We start from the raw sequence: 14458 nt of genomic DNA, 5'->3' as shown, positions 1-14458 counted from the left end.
ATCCCCAGGATCAAGTGGTCCCCAATGCACCAAAAGTGTGTTAACTCCTTAGCATTGATTTTGAGAAATGACACTTAAACATTCACTCATTATCTTCGCAAGCAAACACATCAACAAGAAAGAAACCAAGCATAAAGCATAAAGAAGAAATAAAGATATATCCTGATATGTAGAATCAATTAGAGATTCCAGAACAAAGATATGTCTTGATCTCTAGAATCAATCAAGCAGATCATGATCAATCAGAGATTCCAGAAATCAATCAAATATATTCAAGATTGCAGAACAAATCACCTAAGGAAGGAAAAAGATAATGTGCATCAATCAAAGGAAACTTTCAAGACAGCAAGATCAGTTAACATCCAAGACTACAAGGAAGAAATCGAAATCAAGGGATGCATTCAAGTTAACGAGATCAGCCAAAGATTCAAGACCACGAGAAGATCATCATACAAAGGAATAAATCGATTTGCTCATGCACATATCTGATATGGACATGACTCAACAAATCAATCAGAATAATATCAAGGACTTAATCAAAGATCCTTAATTCAAACTCCCTTGGGTTTCCGTAAAAGAGCAAATTCCTCCAAAGCTAAATAAACCTTTCTTAGTCATAGTTGTGAAGTACGCACTTCACTTGAACTTATATTATAATCTTCTTTTATCTTTCATAAACTTTGTACACACTTGAGTGAACAATTGAAAAGAAAAGAGAAAGAAAGATCTGAGTGTAGATTATACAAGTAGAGGTTGTGTTGAAGAAGAAGATCTGATTTGCATATCAGATAGGGCTCTCAATAGTATCATTCTGTAACACCCAAGTTCTTAACAAGCTCTTAAAAAGAATCCCTTGCAACCCAAGGGGACTGGAAGAAAGCAGCACATCGGTGTTCCGAACTAGTATAAACTCTCTGTGTCATTTACTTACTGCTTTTACTATCTCTGTATATCTGTTTTTCTAACGTGCAAGTGAGTCGAGTGACCAGAGCAGGAAGTCAACTAAAGGGAATTTTAATTCACCCCCCTCTTGACTTTCAAAGTGCAACCCCAAAGAGAGGTCACTAATGTTGAGTTACGGGATGCTATCCAGATGTTGAGTCAAGTTGTGACCAACCAAACTGGGATAAAGAGAGAGGTTCGATAGGATGTGGCTAATACATCCAGAATCTGTGATTTTTGAGGATTCATCCTCCGAACTTCACCGGTTTAAGTGTCACTAAGGATTCATAAAACTTTGTGAAAGAGTTGTAGAAAGTTTTTGAGGTGATACATGTTGCAGATGCTGAGCGTGTGGAGCTAGCTTCATACCAACTCAAGGGTGCTGCTAGGATCTGGTATGACCAATGGATGAAGAGAAGAGTTGAAGGAGAACCAATTGTGAGCTGGCTAGTGTTCGAAAGTGTCTTCATGGGGCATTTCTTTCCCCGTGAGCTGAGAGAGGCCAATGCAAGAGAATTCCTCACTCTTAAATAGGAATCCATGAATGTGCATGAGTATAACCTCAATTTCACTCAACTATCTTGTTATGCTCTGGAGATGGTGGCTGACATGAGGAGCAGGATGAGCTTGTTCGTGTCTGGGTTGTCTCACTTTTCAAGTAAGGAGGGCAAATCAACTATATTGATAGGGGACATGGAAATAGAAAGGCTTATGATCCATGTGCAAGCTGCATCAGGTTGATGAGGACAAGTTGAGAGATAGAGATGAGTTCCGCAACAAGAAGGCTAAGACGTTAGGTAATGAGTCTGGGCAGCCGAGGACCGAAAATGTGAGCCGATCATCTTTTCAACAAAATCCAACTACACCTGCTCCATCATCTGCTAGTGCACCTGCACCAAAAATAGAGGTGAGTACCAGAATCATATTTCACAGAACTTCAGAGCTAGACCTACTAAATATCAGGGTAGTGTGGCACAAGGGGCCTACTGGACTTCTGCATGTGTTAAGTGTGGTAGGAACCACCCAAGAGCGTGTTGTGATGGCTCCACTGGTTGCTTCAAGTGTGGGCAGACATGTCACTTCATGAGAGAGTGCCCTAAGAACAGACATGGTAATGGTAATAGGGGCAATAGAGCCAAATCTTCTTCAGTGGCTCCAACAGACAGATCTACACATAGAGGAACTACTTCAAGGACATGCGGAGGAGCAAACCATCTATATGCGGTCATGAGTCGCCAAGAGCAAGAGAATTCACCCGACGTTGCCATTGGTATGATCAAAGTCTTTACTTTTTAGGTATATGCATTGCTAGATCCATGTACGAGTCTATCTTTTGTGACTCCATATATTGCTACAAGATTTGATATTCTTCTTGAGTGACTTCTTGAGCCCTTCAGTATTTCTTCACTTGTTGGTGAGTCTATTCTAGCTGAGAGAGTTTATATTGATTGTACCATTTCTGTCAATCACAAGGACACCATGGCTGACTTAGTTGAGTTAGACATGGTGGACTTTCATGTTATTCTAGACATGGACTGGCTTCATGCTTGTTATGCCTCAGTTGATTGTAGAACCCGAGTAGTTTTCCTAATGAGCCAGTTATATAGTGGATGAGTAGTTTAGAAGTAAGGCTAGAAAGTTAGATTCCAAGGGGTGCATCTATCACTTAGTCCGATTTAATGATTTTAGTGTTAAGACACCATCTATTCAGTAAGTTCCAGTTATGAGTGAGTTTCCAGAGGTCTTTCCATATGATCTTCCCGGAGTCCCTCTTGAGAAAGAAATTGACTTCGACATAAATATTCTTCCTGATACTCTACCTATTTCTATTCCGCCATATAGAATGTCTCCAGCTGAGTTGAAAGAGTTAAACGAGTAGTTGAAAGACCTCTTGATAAAGGTTTTATTCGACCCAGTGTCTCACCTTGGGGAGCTCCGGTCTTTTTTTTGAGGAAGAAAGATGGTTCTCTTAGGATGTGTATTGATTACCGCCAATTAAACAAGGTTACTATAAATAATATGTATCCTTTTCCAAGAATTGATGATCTTTTCGATCAACTTCAGGGTGACACTTGCTTTTCTAAGATAGACCTTAGATCAGGCTATCATCAGTTGAGAGTAAGAGAAAGTGGCATACCGAAGATAGCATTCAGGACCAATTATGGTCATGATGAGTTTCTAGTTATGTCTTTTGGCTTGACTGATGCTCCTGTAGCCAGGTTTTTTCAAGTCTATTGGGATATTATAGGTTCACACATCCTAAGAATGGTGTAGGAGTTTTTTTCTGGTAACACTCTACCAAAGTCTATAATTCATACTAATTTGATCCTCATACCTAAGATGGACAATGTTCAAACCTTCTCAGATATGAGGCCTATTAGTTTGAGTAGTTTTGTAAATAAGATTCTGTCCAAAGTCATCCATGATAAACCGCAGAATATCCTTCCAAAGTTGATATCTTCTAATCAGTCTGGTTTTGTCAAAGAGAGAAGTATTATCGAAAATGTTCTTTTGGCTCAGGAGTTGATAACAAATATCACCAAAAGAGGAAAGCCTGCTAATGTTGTCATAAAGCTAGATATGGATAAAGCGTATGATAAAGTATCATGGTTTTTCCTTATGAAGGTACTAAGGAAGATGGGTTTTTGTGAGAGATTTGTAGATATGGTTTGGAGGTTGATCTCTAATAATTACTACTCTGTTTTGCTGAATGGTCAGTCATATGGTTTTTTTCACTCTACTAGAGGAGTGAAGCAAGGAGATCCTTGATGTGAGGCTAAAAATATATATTTTTAATCATTATTTGTCTCACATTTATTATTTATATTTGTCCTTTTTGATCTTGAATTTTATGAATTGTGCTAAATTGTTTATTTTATTTGTAGAATTAAATTGGTGGAAAAATGAAGAAGTTTGAAGCTAAAACGAATTAAAGATGGAAGGTTAAAGAAGGAAATCAAGAAGACAACTTAATGGATTCAAAGTTATAAAATAATACATAAGTTATATTGCAATTACAATTGCAATTCTGCTGCCAGGCGTAATAATATGAAGATAGGCACAAATTCTTTGAGGCGGCAGTACTGTTTACGGACAGCTCACGCGGCGGATAAAAAAAAGGGAAAATTACGCGGTTAAGCAAACTTATACTACTTAATTACTCATCATAGCTATAGTTTGCTATAATTACCACTCACGACTAACATTGTACATTAATTAAGCGGGGTGACTTCGAGTTTGTATAATTAGTCATGTTTGTATATGTATAATTCGTCAGAATATAAAAATACATATGTATAATATACAATTATCTAACCTATATACATATACAATTCACCTCTCTCCCACTCTCTGCCCTCTCTCGCTCGCCTCTCTCCTCTCTCTCCCAATCTCGCTCGCCTCTCGCCTCCCTCTCCCAATCTCGCTTGCTATATATACAAATGCATATGTATAATATACAATTATCTAACAAATATACATATACAATTCACCTCTCTTCCCCTCTCTGCCCTCTCTCTCATCTCTCTCCTCCCTCTCCTCCCTCTCCCAATCTCGCTCGCCTCTCTTCTCCCTCTCCTAATCTTGCTTGCCTCTCTCCTCCCTCTCCCAATCTCTCTTGCCATATATACAAATATATATGTATAATATACAATTATCTAACCTATATACATATACAATTCACCTTTCTCCACTCTTTGCCCCCTCTCTCTCACCACTCTCCTTTCTCTCCCAGTCTCGCTCGTCTCTCTCCTCCATATAACATGTAGCTACGAATTGTAATTATCAAACTATAGCTATGGAGAGTAATAAGACTATTTTTGAGTGGCTATATGTGAAGGTTCCCCTAAAAAAAAGGAATCCAATTCCTTTTGGTTTTCAATTCCTAATTTAATTTAGACTCAATTATTTTATTTAGGATTTTCTTTATTTATAAATAGTCCATAGAATAATTATTTTGGGGGAGAGAATTCATAGGGAATACTTTTTAGGATTCTTTTCTTCTTCTTATTTGGGTTAAACTTTATTACTTTTATTCTAGTTCTTGACTTGGGAGATTAACTGACAACTTTAGCAATTCTTAATTTCCTAAGTTCGTTTTGAAGATTTTGGTATTGCAATTCAAGTTGAATTTCTGGGTTTATTATTCTTCTTACGTAAGTTCATAATTCTTTCATTTAAAACAATGAATTGTGTTCATATGATTATGGGTAACTAAACTCCACAACTAGGGTTGTCGGAACCATGAGCGATTACAAAGTATGAATAGTAACTAAGCAATTCTTGAATAGTGTTGTTGCATGCATTGATAATTCTTTCGTTTAGAAGGTTTTTAACGAGTGCACGCGTTAGAACTCGCCTTGTAGCTACTTGCCGGACCTAGGAGGTAATCAACAAGAAAAGAATTATCAACATAGATTTAGTGTGATACTATCTAATAGGCTAGTGTTGATTGGTGCGAAGTAATAACTAAGCCAAACATCGATGTGATGTCTAATATGAGGTAAATGTAAGGGTTAGTAAGTTATACACACGTAGCCGGACCAAGGATTTACAGATACCTAACTTATCACTTTGCATGTAGTACACTAGGAAATGATTGCTATTACTAGGATTACTGCGTTATGAGGTTTTGGGGAACACGTATACCTTAGTTAATTCTCCCATCTTGGTAACAACCGAAATTGACTTTTGTTTACTGATTACTTACTAAATTCTTACAATTTGTTCCACAAATTCCCCCTTTAATTACTTGTTTCTGGAAGTAATTTGACTAAACAAATATAATTGTTGATTAAAGTTAAGTCTAAACCATTTTCCTCGTGGTATCGACCCCAACCTATAAGTTGGGTTGTTTAGTTGATAACGATTGCTTATGCTTCTTTAGGGAGGTGTAATTTGAGCGTATCAAATTTTGGTGCCGCTGCCAGGGAAATTGGCTTTTAGATTAAGTTTAACTACATTATTGAACTTTAGTCAAGTATTTCTCGATTTTACGTTGTTGTTTTTAGTTTTGTTTTCTACAAGTTTTAACTCTAGTGTATGCCAAGTACACAGAGTCGATGTGAATTCTTGACCCCCTACGATCCTGAATTGAGAAAAACTTTGAGGAAAATGGCTAATCAAGGAGGTGGAATCTGAGTAACTAAGGTGTCTACGTCGTGCCGCGACGTTAAATTAAGCGCTTATTGGGAGGCAACCCAATTAATAGTGTAACTTCTTAATTTATTTTTATTTTATTAGTGTTGCTTTTTTTTATCTAGTTTTTGCAGATTAGGGGTAGTCTGAGTACTCAAAAAAAAATTGCAGCAAAGGAGCATGTTTGAGCTTAAGTGTGGGGTGCGTTCGACCCCTGATGAAAATAAAGAGAACATGCTACTAGCTAGGCCATAAGGCCTCAGGGATTTTCCTAACCCTTGTTTTAAATTTTATTTGATGCTTTGGGGATATAGCATATTTTTAAGTGTGGGGTCAAGGAATAAATTCCTAGTATTTATTGTTTTATTGAGTCTTATTTTTTTAGGATGGGTTCCTTGGCTTTTGTTTTCGGTTCTTTTCCTAAGGATAGTCCCTTTAAAGCGAGTGTCATATTTTTTTAGGAATAAGTTTTTTTTTTTTTTTTTTTTTTTTTTTTATGAGAGAAAAGAAAAGACCCTTTTGAGTGGTGTGATACTTGCTATTTAGGCCTAATTTTTGAGTAGTACTTTCTTGTGAATGCTTGATTAAAAAAAATGCAGACTCTTTGACATCTAAGTTCATGGTTGTGACTTTGTATATAGCTTATTTTATTTTGTAGTTTGTTATGATCTTGTCTCTCTTAGAAGTGAAATTTATCCATCTTGATTGATACTTGTGCCATGTGTGGTGAGAATTTATTTATTCCATGTTTTGCATCTTGGTCTAGAACTTGCCTTGCATGTTATTGAAGTGAAATAAAAAGTGATGCTTTGTTTAGGAGATGATAATAGACTTTCTTTGATTTGTCCGGTAAATTTTAGCTTTTTCAGATATTTTATCACTAGTTAGCCCTTTTGAGCCTGTAGCCTTTTGTTGGTAGCCATATTTTACCCTTGACCATTTTGTTGAATCCCTAGTTTTTGCACCTTGCTTCCTTGAGCATTATAACATAGACTTATTCTAATTATCAATTCTGAGAAAAAGGGATGGTTGAGTGAAAAGGTAATCAATGATAACTACAAAGTGCTTAAAAGCCCTCTTTGAAAGAATGTGACATAAAAAAGGAAAAAAAAATAAACGAATGTGGCATGAAAAAAAAAAGTTACCTTGATGATGGCCCTGGTCCTTCCAAGGACATCGTGCACCTTAACGCATGTAAAATACGTAAGTTGAGGGTGGCTATTATGAAGGAAAACTTAGCTAAAAAAACAAAAAAGGTGCAAAAAAATAAAATGAAAAATAAAAAAATTGAAGCATTCTAGAGATGATGAACATTACTTGTGAAATAATTGTTGAAGAGAGGGCTGAAAATAAAGAGAAGAAAATAATGGGTGATGAAGTCTAAAATTGTAAAGTGCTTAAGGAAGTGTAAATCACTATTATATAGTTTTCCTACCCGTCTCCTAGCCTACATTACAGCCCGTTAAAGTCCTATTTGATTCTATTCAAGCATGCTTAATTAATGGAGATGTACATAATGGGCAAGCCTATGGCTCTTTGTGCATACATGTGAATTTTATTTGTGAGTGTGAGAATTGTTCTTGATATGAAGTCCTTAATTTATATTCAATCTTTTGAATTGAATGTGTGTGGACTATTTCTTTTTGTGAGGGTACTTGTTTCATGATAAATATGTGATTTTATTAGCTTTCTTTGATGAGAGTAGGTGAGCAAGTTTAAATTTGATGAGTTCAAAGTTCTTCCTTGAGGTTAGGAGGTTAGAGGTTTGTTGTTTATTTGGATGTCTTGCATAATGATTGAGAAGTCTACTTGATGTTTTGAAATTGGTATATGACCTAATTGTTTGTATTAACCAAAGTGATGGCATTCCTATTTTGATTCTTTTGAGAAGAGCTTTAATGTTTGCTCGAGGACGAACAAAAGTTTAAGTGTGGGGTGTTGATGTGAGGCTAAAAATATATATTTTTAATCATTATTTGTCTCACATTTATCATTTATATTTATCTTTTTTGAGCTTGAATTTTATGAATTGTGCTAAATTGTTTATTTTATTTGTAGGATTAAATTGGTGGAAAAATGAAGAAGTTTGAAGCTAAAACAAATTAAAGATGGAAGGTTGAAGAAGGAAATCAAGACAACTTAATGGATTAAAAGTTATAAAATAATACTTAAGTTATATTGCAATTCTGCTGCCAGGCGTAAGAATCTGAAGATAGGCACAAATTCTTTGAGGCGACAGTACTGTTCATGGACAGCTCACGCGGCGAAAAAAAAAAGGAATTCAATTCCTTTTGGTTTTGGAATCCTAATTTAATTTAGACTCAATTATTTTATTTAGAATTTTCTTTATTTATAAATAGTCCATAGAAATTATTTTGGGGGAGAGCATTCATAGGGGATACTTTTTAGGGTTCTTTTCTTCTTCTTATTAGTGTTTGACATTATTATTTTTATTCTGGTTCTTGACTTGGGAGATTATCTGGCAACTTTAGCAATTCTTAGTTTCCTAAGTTTGTTTTGAAGATTTTGGTGTTGCAATTCAAGTTGAATTTCTGGGTTTATTATTCTTCTTACGTAAGTTCATTATTCTTTCATCTAAAACAATTAATTTTAGGGTTACCTGATTGTGCAGTGTGCAATACACTCTAATTATTTGGATTGTTTCAGCTTTTTTTGGCTGTTTCTGATTAGCATTTTAGCTCAGATCAGGGCTCCATCCTTTATATTTCAGATCAGTTCTTGCTTGTTTTTTTTGTAGTTCAGATCAGTGCTTCAGTGTTTTGTATAGTTGTGCTATCGTGTCTTTTGGAGAATACACTATACTTGACCTTATAGTTTAGTTGCTATCTGGTCTGTTAGAGTATACACCTGTGGCAGAATTTTTTTTTTCTGTTTGAAGCGTATTCCTGTGTAGATTTTACGGTAGATTTAGTAGCTTTCAAGTGGATTTGGTATCTGATGGTGGTTTTGAGTCATGTCTTCGGTTGAGGCCGAGGACGAGGGAGAATAGTGGTAAGGGGGTTACAGGTTCCCATAAATTGAGGGTAGGATCTTGGAACATAGGTTCGCTAACGGGGAAGTCCTTAGAGTTAGTGAAAATTCTCAAGAAGAGAAAGATAAATATAGCTTGTGTCCAAGAGACTAGATGGGTAGGTTCCAAGGCTCGGGATGTCGATGGGTTTAAGTTGTGGTACTCAGGAGGTACTAGGAATAGAAATGGAGTGGGTATTTTAGTAGACGGGGATTTGAGGGAGCAAGTGGTGGAGGTTAGGAGGATCAATGATAGGTTGATGTTGATTAAGCTAGTCATTGGAGGTTGTACTTTGAGTGTTATTAGTGCTTATGCACCTCAAGTGGGCTTGGGAGAGGAGGACAAAAAGCTCTTTTATGAGGACTTGGATGAGGTATTTAGAGGTATACCGATCACCGAGAAAATTGTCATTGGTGGAGATTTTAATGGCCATATCGGGGCAACTTCTAATGGCTTTGATGATGTTCATGGAGGCTTTGGTTTTGGGGAGAGAAATGGGGGTGGTACTTCGCTTCTGGATTTTGCTAAGGCTTTCGAGTTGGTGATTGCTAATTCATGCTTTTCGAAGAAGGAGAACCACTTGGTTACCTTTCGTAGCTCGGTAGCTAAGACTCAGATAGATTACCTACTCCTTAGGAAGGGTGATAGAGGCCTCGTTAAGGACTGCAAGGTTATCCCAAGTGAAAATTGTACTACCCAACACAAGCTTTTGGTGATGGATCTAGAAATTAAGAGGGATAGGAGGAGGAAGATTGTATCTGATCGACCGAGGATTAAATGGGGTGGCTTGACCCCTGACCTGTCTCGGGAGATGGGTGAGAAGTTGAGTGAGATGGGGGTTTGGAGTGGTAGCGGGGATGCGAATACCATGTGGAATAAAGCAACTAGTTGCATTAGGGAAGTTGCTTCAAAGGTGTTGGGGGTGTCAAGGGGTAAATTTGGAGGCCATAAAGGAGATTGGTGGTGGAATGGGGAAGTCCAAGGCAAAGTGGAAGCGAAGAAGGCTGCATACACAAAGTTGGTGGAGTGCGTAGACGAGGAAGAGAAGCGGACGCTTAAGAAAGTCTATAAGACGACAAAGACAGAAGCTAAGTTAGTAGTTACGAAGGCTAAGACGGCAGCTTTCGAACGCTTGTATGTCGAGCTGGGGGACAAAGGTGGGGATAAGAAATTGTATAGGCTCGCAAAAGCAAGAGAGAGGAATGCTCGCGACTTGGACCAAGTGAAGTGTATTAAGGATGAGGAAGGCAAAGTATTGGTGGATGAGACCTCCATCAAGCAGAGATGGCGAAGATACTTTCACAAACTTTTAAATGAAGAAGGGGGCGGAGACATTGTGTTGGGTGAGTTAGCACACTCGGAAAGACTTCGGGACTTTGGGTACTGCAGGTGTTTTAGGATCGAGGAGGTTATACGTGCTATTAGTAGGATGAGCAGGGGAAGAGCGACCGGACCCGATGAGATTCCGGTGGAGTTTTGGAAGAGCACGGACAAGGCAGGTATAGAGTGGTTGACTGGGCTGTTTAATGTTATTTTTAAGACAGCAAAGATGCCTGATGAGTGGAGGTGGAGTATGATGGTTCCGTTGTATAAAAACAAGGGTGATATCCAGAACTGTAACAACTACAGGGGTATCAAATTGCTAAGCCATACTATGAAGATTTAGGAGAGAGTGGTGGATATGAGGGTGAGAAGAGGGGTGTCCATTTCTGAGAATCAGTTTGGATTCATGCCTGGACGGTCGATGACCGAAGCCATTCATCTTATGCGAAGACTGGTAGAAAAATATAGGGAGAGGAAGAGAGACCTACATATGGTGTTTATTGACCTTGTAAAGGCCTATGACAAAGTACCGAGGAGTGTCCTCTGGAGGTGCTTGGAAGCTAAAGGTGTCCCGATGATATATCTTAGGGCGATAAAGGACATGTACGGTGGAGCCAAGACTCGGGTCAGAACGGTTGGAGGTGACTCGGAACTTTTCCCAGTTGAGATGAGGTTGCACCAAGGATCAGTCCTTAGCCCTTTTGTATTTGCTTTGGTGATGGATGAGTTGACGCGGTCTATTCAGGAGAAGGTTCCGTGGTGTATGTTATTTGCGGACGACATAGTACTGATTGATGAGACGCGGGATAGAGTTAATGCGAGGTTGGAGGTGTGGAGACAAACACTTGAGTCCAAAGGGTTCAAGTTGAGTAGGACCAAAACAGAATATTTGGGGTGCAAATTCAGTGATGCGTTGGAGGAGGCAGATATGGAAGTGAGACTTGCCACACAGATCATCCCTAAGAAAGAAAGTTTTAAGTATCTTGGGTCTGTAATCCAAGGAAGTGGCGACATCGACGAAGATGTCACACACCGCATTGGGGTTGCTTGGATGAAATGGAGGAATGCCTCTAGAGTCTTGTGTGATAAGAAAATTCCACCTAGACTTAAAGGTAAGTTCTACAGAGTGGTAGTTAGACCGACCTTGTTGTACGGAGCAGAGTGTTAGCCAGTCAAGAACTCACATGTTCAGAAAATGCAGGTTGCGGAGATAAGGATGTTGAGATGGATGTGTGGGCACACTAGGAGTGATAAGATTAGGAATGAAGTTATCCGGGAGAAGGTGGGAGTGGCCTCTGTGGTGGACAAGCTGAGGGAAGCAAGACTGAGATAGTTTGGACATGTGAAGAGACGATGCGAAGACGCCCCAGTGAGGAGGTGTGAGGGGCTGGTTGTAGAGGGTACGCGGAGGGGTAAAAGTAGGCCTAAGAAGTATTGGGGAGAGGTGATTAGACAGGACTTGGCTCAGCTTCACATTACCGAAGACATGACTCTAGATAGGAAGGAGTGGAGGTCGCGTATTAAGGTTGAAGGTTAGTAGGGCTAGCGTGTTGTCCTTTCTTGCGAGGGTATGGGTTGTTAGCGTGTGTAGTAGTCTTAGCCTTGCAGTTGCAGTTCTTGTCTGTGATACCTATAGCCTTATGTTGTTTATTGCGTTTCACTTCTCTCATTGTTCTATTGAGGCTATTGTCTCCTCTGTTGATTATTTACTATCTTTCTTATTGGATGGTATGTTTTATACACTGTTTTCCTCGCCTTTAACTTGGATTTGATGTACTTGATCTGAGGGTCTTTCGAAAACAGCCTCTCTACCTCCATGAGGTAGTGGCAAGGTCTACGTACACTCTACCCTCCCTAGACCCCACCTAGTGGGATTTCACTGGGTATGTTGTTGTTGTATGATTATGGGTAACTAAACTCCACAACTAGGGTTGTGGGAACCATGAGCGATTAACAAAGTATGAATAGTAACTAAGCATTTCTTGGATAGTGTTGTTGCATGCATTGATAATTCTTTCGTTTAGAAGTCTTTTTAACGAGTGCACACGTTAGAACTCACCTTGTTGCTACTTGCCGGACCAAGGAGGTAATCAAAAAGAAAAGAATTATCAACATAGATTTAGTGTGATACTATCTAATAGGCTAGTGTTGATTGGCGAGAAGTAATAACTAAGCCAAACATCGATGTGATGTCTAATATGAGGTAAAGGTAAGGGTTAGTAAGTTATACACACGTAGCCGGATCAAGGTGCGGGGTGAAATTCTCTAGATGCCGGACCAAGGATTTAGATATACCTAACTTATTACTTTGCATGTAGTACACTAGGAAATGATTGCTATTACTAGGATTACTGCGTTATGAGCTTGTAGGGAATATGTATACCCTAGTTAATTCTCTCATCTTGATAGCAACCGAAATTGACTTTTGTTTACTGATTACTTATTGAATTCTTACAATTTGATCCACAAACCGCCCCTTTAATTACTTGTTTCTGGAAGTAATTTGACTAAACAAATATAATTGTTGGTTAAATTTAAGTCTAAACCATTTTCCTTGTGGGATTGACCCCAACCTACAAGTTGGGTTCTTTACTTGATAATGATCGCTTATGCTTCTTTAGGGAGGTGTAATTTGAGCGTATCAATCCTCTCTCCCCAACCCTTTTTATACTATGAACATAGGTTCTATCTGGAGCTCTTAATTCCTAATTTGATGAGACCCAATTTATAGGATATGAGATGCCTATGTGGAGTGCAAATTTGAATCATTTAGCATATGTAGATGACGCAATCATTTTTGCTTCAACTTCTTTGGGGAAAATAATGATTGTCTTGCAGGATTATGAGAAGCAATCTAGGCAAAAAGTGAACAAAGAGAATAGCTTTTTCTATTTGCACCAGAATGTAGCAGCTGAGATTTCACTTCAAGTGGAACAATGTACAAGAATAAGTAGAGGTTCTTTTCCTTTGAAATATTTGGGGTGTCCTATCACTCACTCGAGAAAAAAATAAAGAACACTAAACTGATCTGTTTGATAGAGTAAGAGGGAAACTTTAAGCATGGAAAGGAAAGATGCTTTCATTCGGTGGTAAAAAAGTTCTTTTTACTAGTGTTCTTGAAAGCATCCCTATTTACATTCTTTCTGCTATCACACCTCCTAAATGTGTTATTAAGGAATTGCACCAGATCTTTGCTAAATTGTTTTTGGAGTAATAAGGAATAAGGTAGAAGTAAGCATTGGGCTGAATGGATTAAGGTTTGTTTGCCAAAATAGGAAGGGGGTCTAGGCTTTAGATCTATGCTTGATGTTTCTCAAGAAATGTATGCTAAATTGTGGTGGAGATTTAGGACACAAAATTCTTTGTGGTCTAACTTCTTATGGAATAAGTATTATATGAAACAAATTCTTACTTTGGTACAATGTAAAAGGGGTTCTCAGGTTTGGAAATACATGTTGGAAAATAGAGAGCGCTTAGAACAACGCTTGAGGTGGGAACCTAAAGGAGGTACTTCTAATATATTGTATGACAACAGGACCAATCTTGGTCCCTTATACTTGTGCAAGTCTTATGTTCACACTTGTCACCCTATGCGAGACATTGGAAAGATCTTAACAGAAGAGGGTTGGAATTTTGTTGCTTTACAAGTTGCCTTACCTGAGTATGTTGTGGAGCATATCAGAATTAATTTTATATATGTGTAGTTAGGCGAAGAAGCAGATAAACCTTGGTGGACTAAGTCTAGTACATGAAATTTTAGTGTTAAAAGTGCTTGGGAGTTGTTGAGACAAAAGGCAGACATGAATGAGGATTTAAAACTCTTATGGATTAAGGGATTGACATTTAAGCTCTCCTTTCTAACTTGAAGAATTTGGAATGGTAAAGTTCCTGTTGTAAGTTTAATGCACTCTTGGAATCCTACCATTTCTATGGATTGCGTGTGTTGTTCTATTCCAGTGGAGGAGATTGTTGAGCAGCTCTTCCTAAAAAGTGAGCTAGCTTTCAGAATCTGGCATCATTATTTTA

Source organism: Solanum verrucosum, unplaced genomic scaffold (assembly GCF_900185275.1).
Source record: "Solanum verrucosum unplaced genomic scaffold, falcon-dt-bn FXZP01000257.1, whole genome shotgun sequence".
Lineage (NCBI taxonomy): Eukaryota > Viridiplantae > Streptophyta > Magnoliopsida > Solanales > Solanaceae > Solanum > Solanum verrucosum.
The sequence above is the reverse complement of the archived record's forward strand: the minus strand, read 5'-3'. Positions refer to the sequence as shown.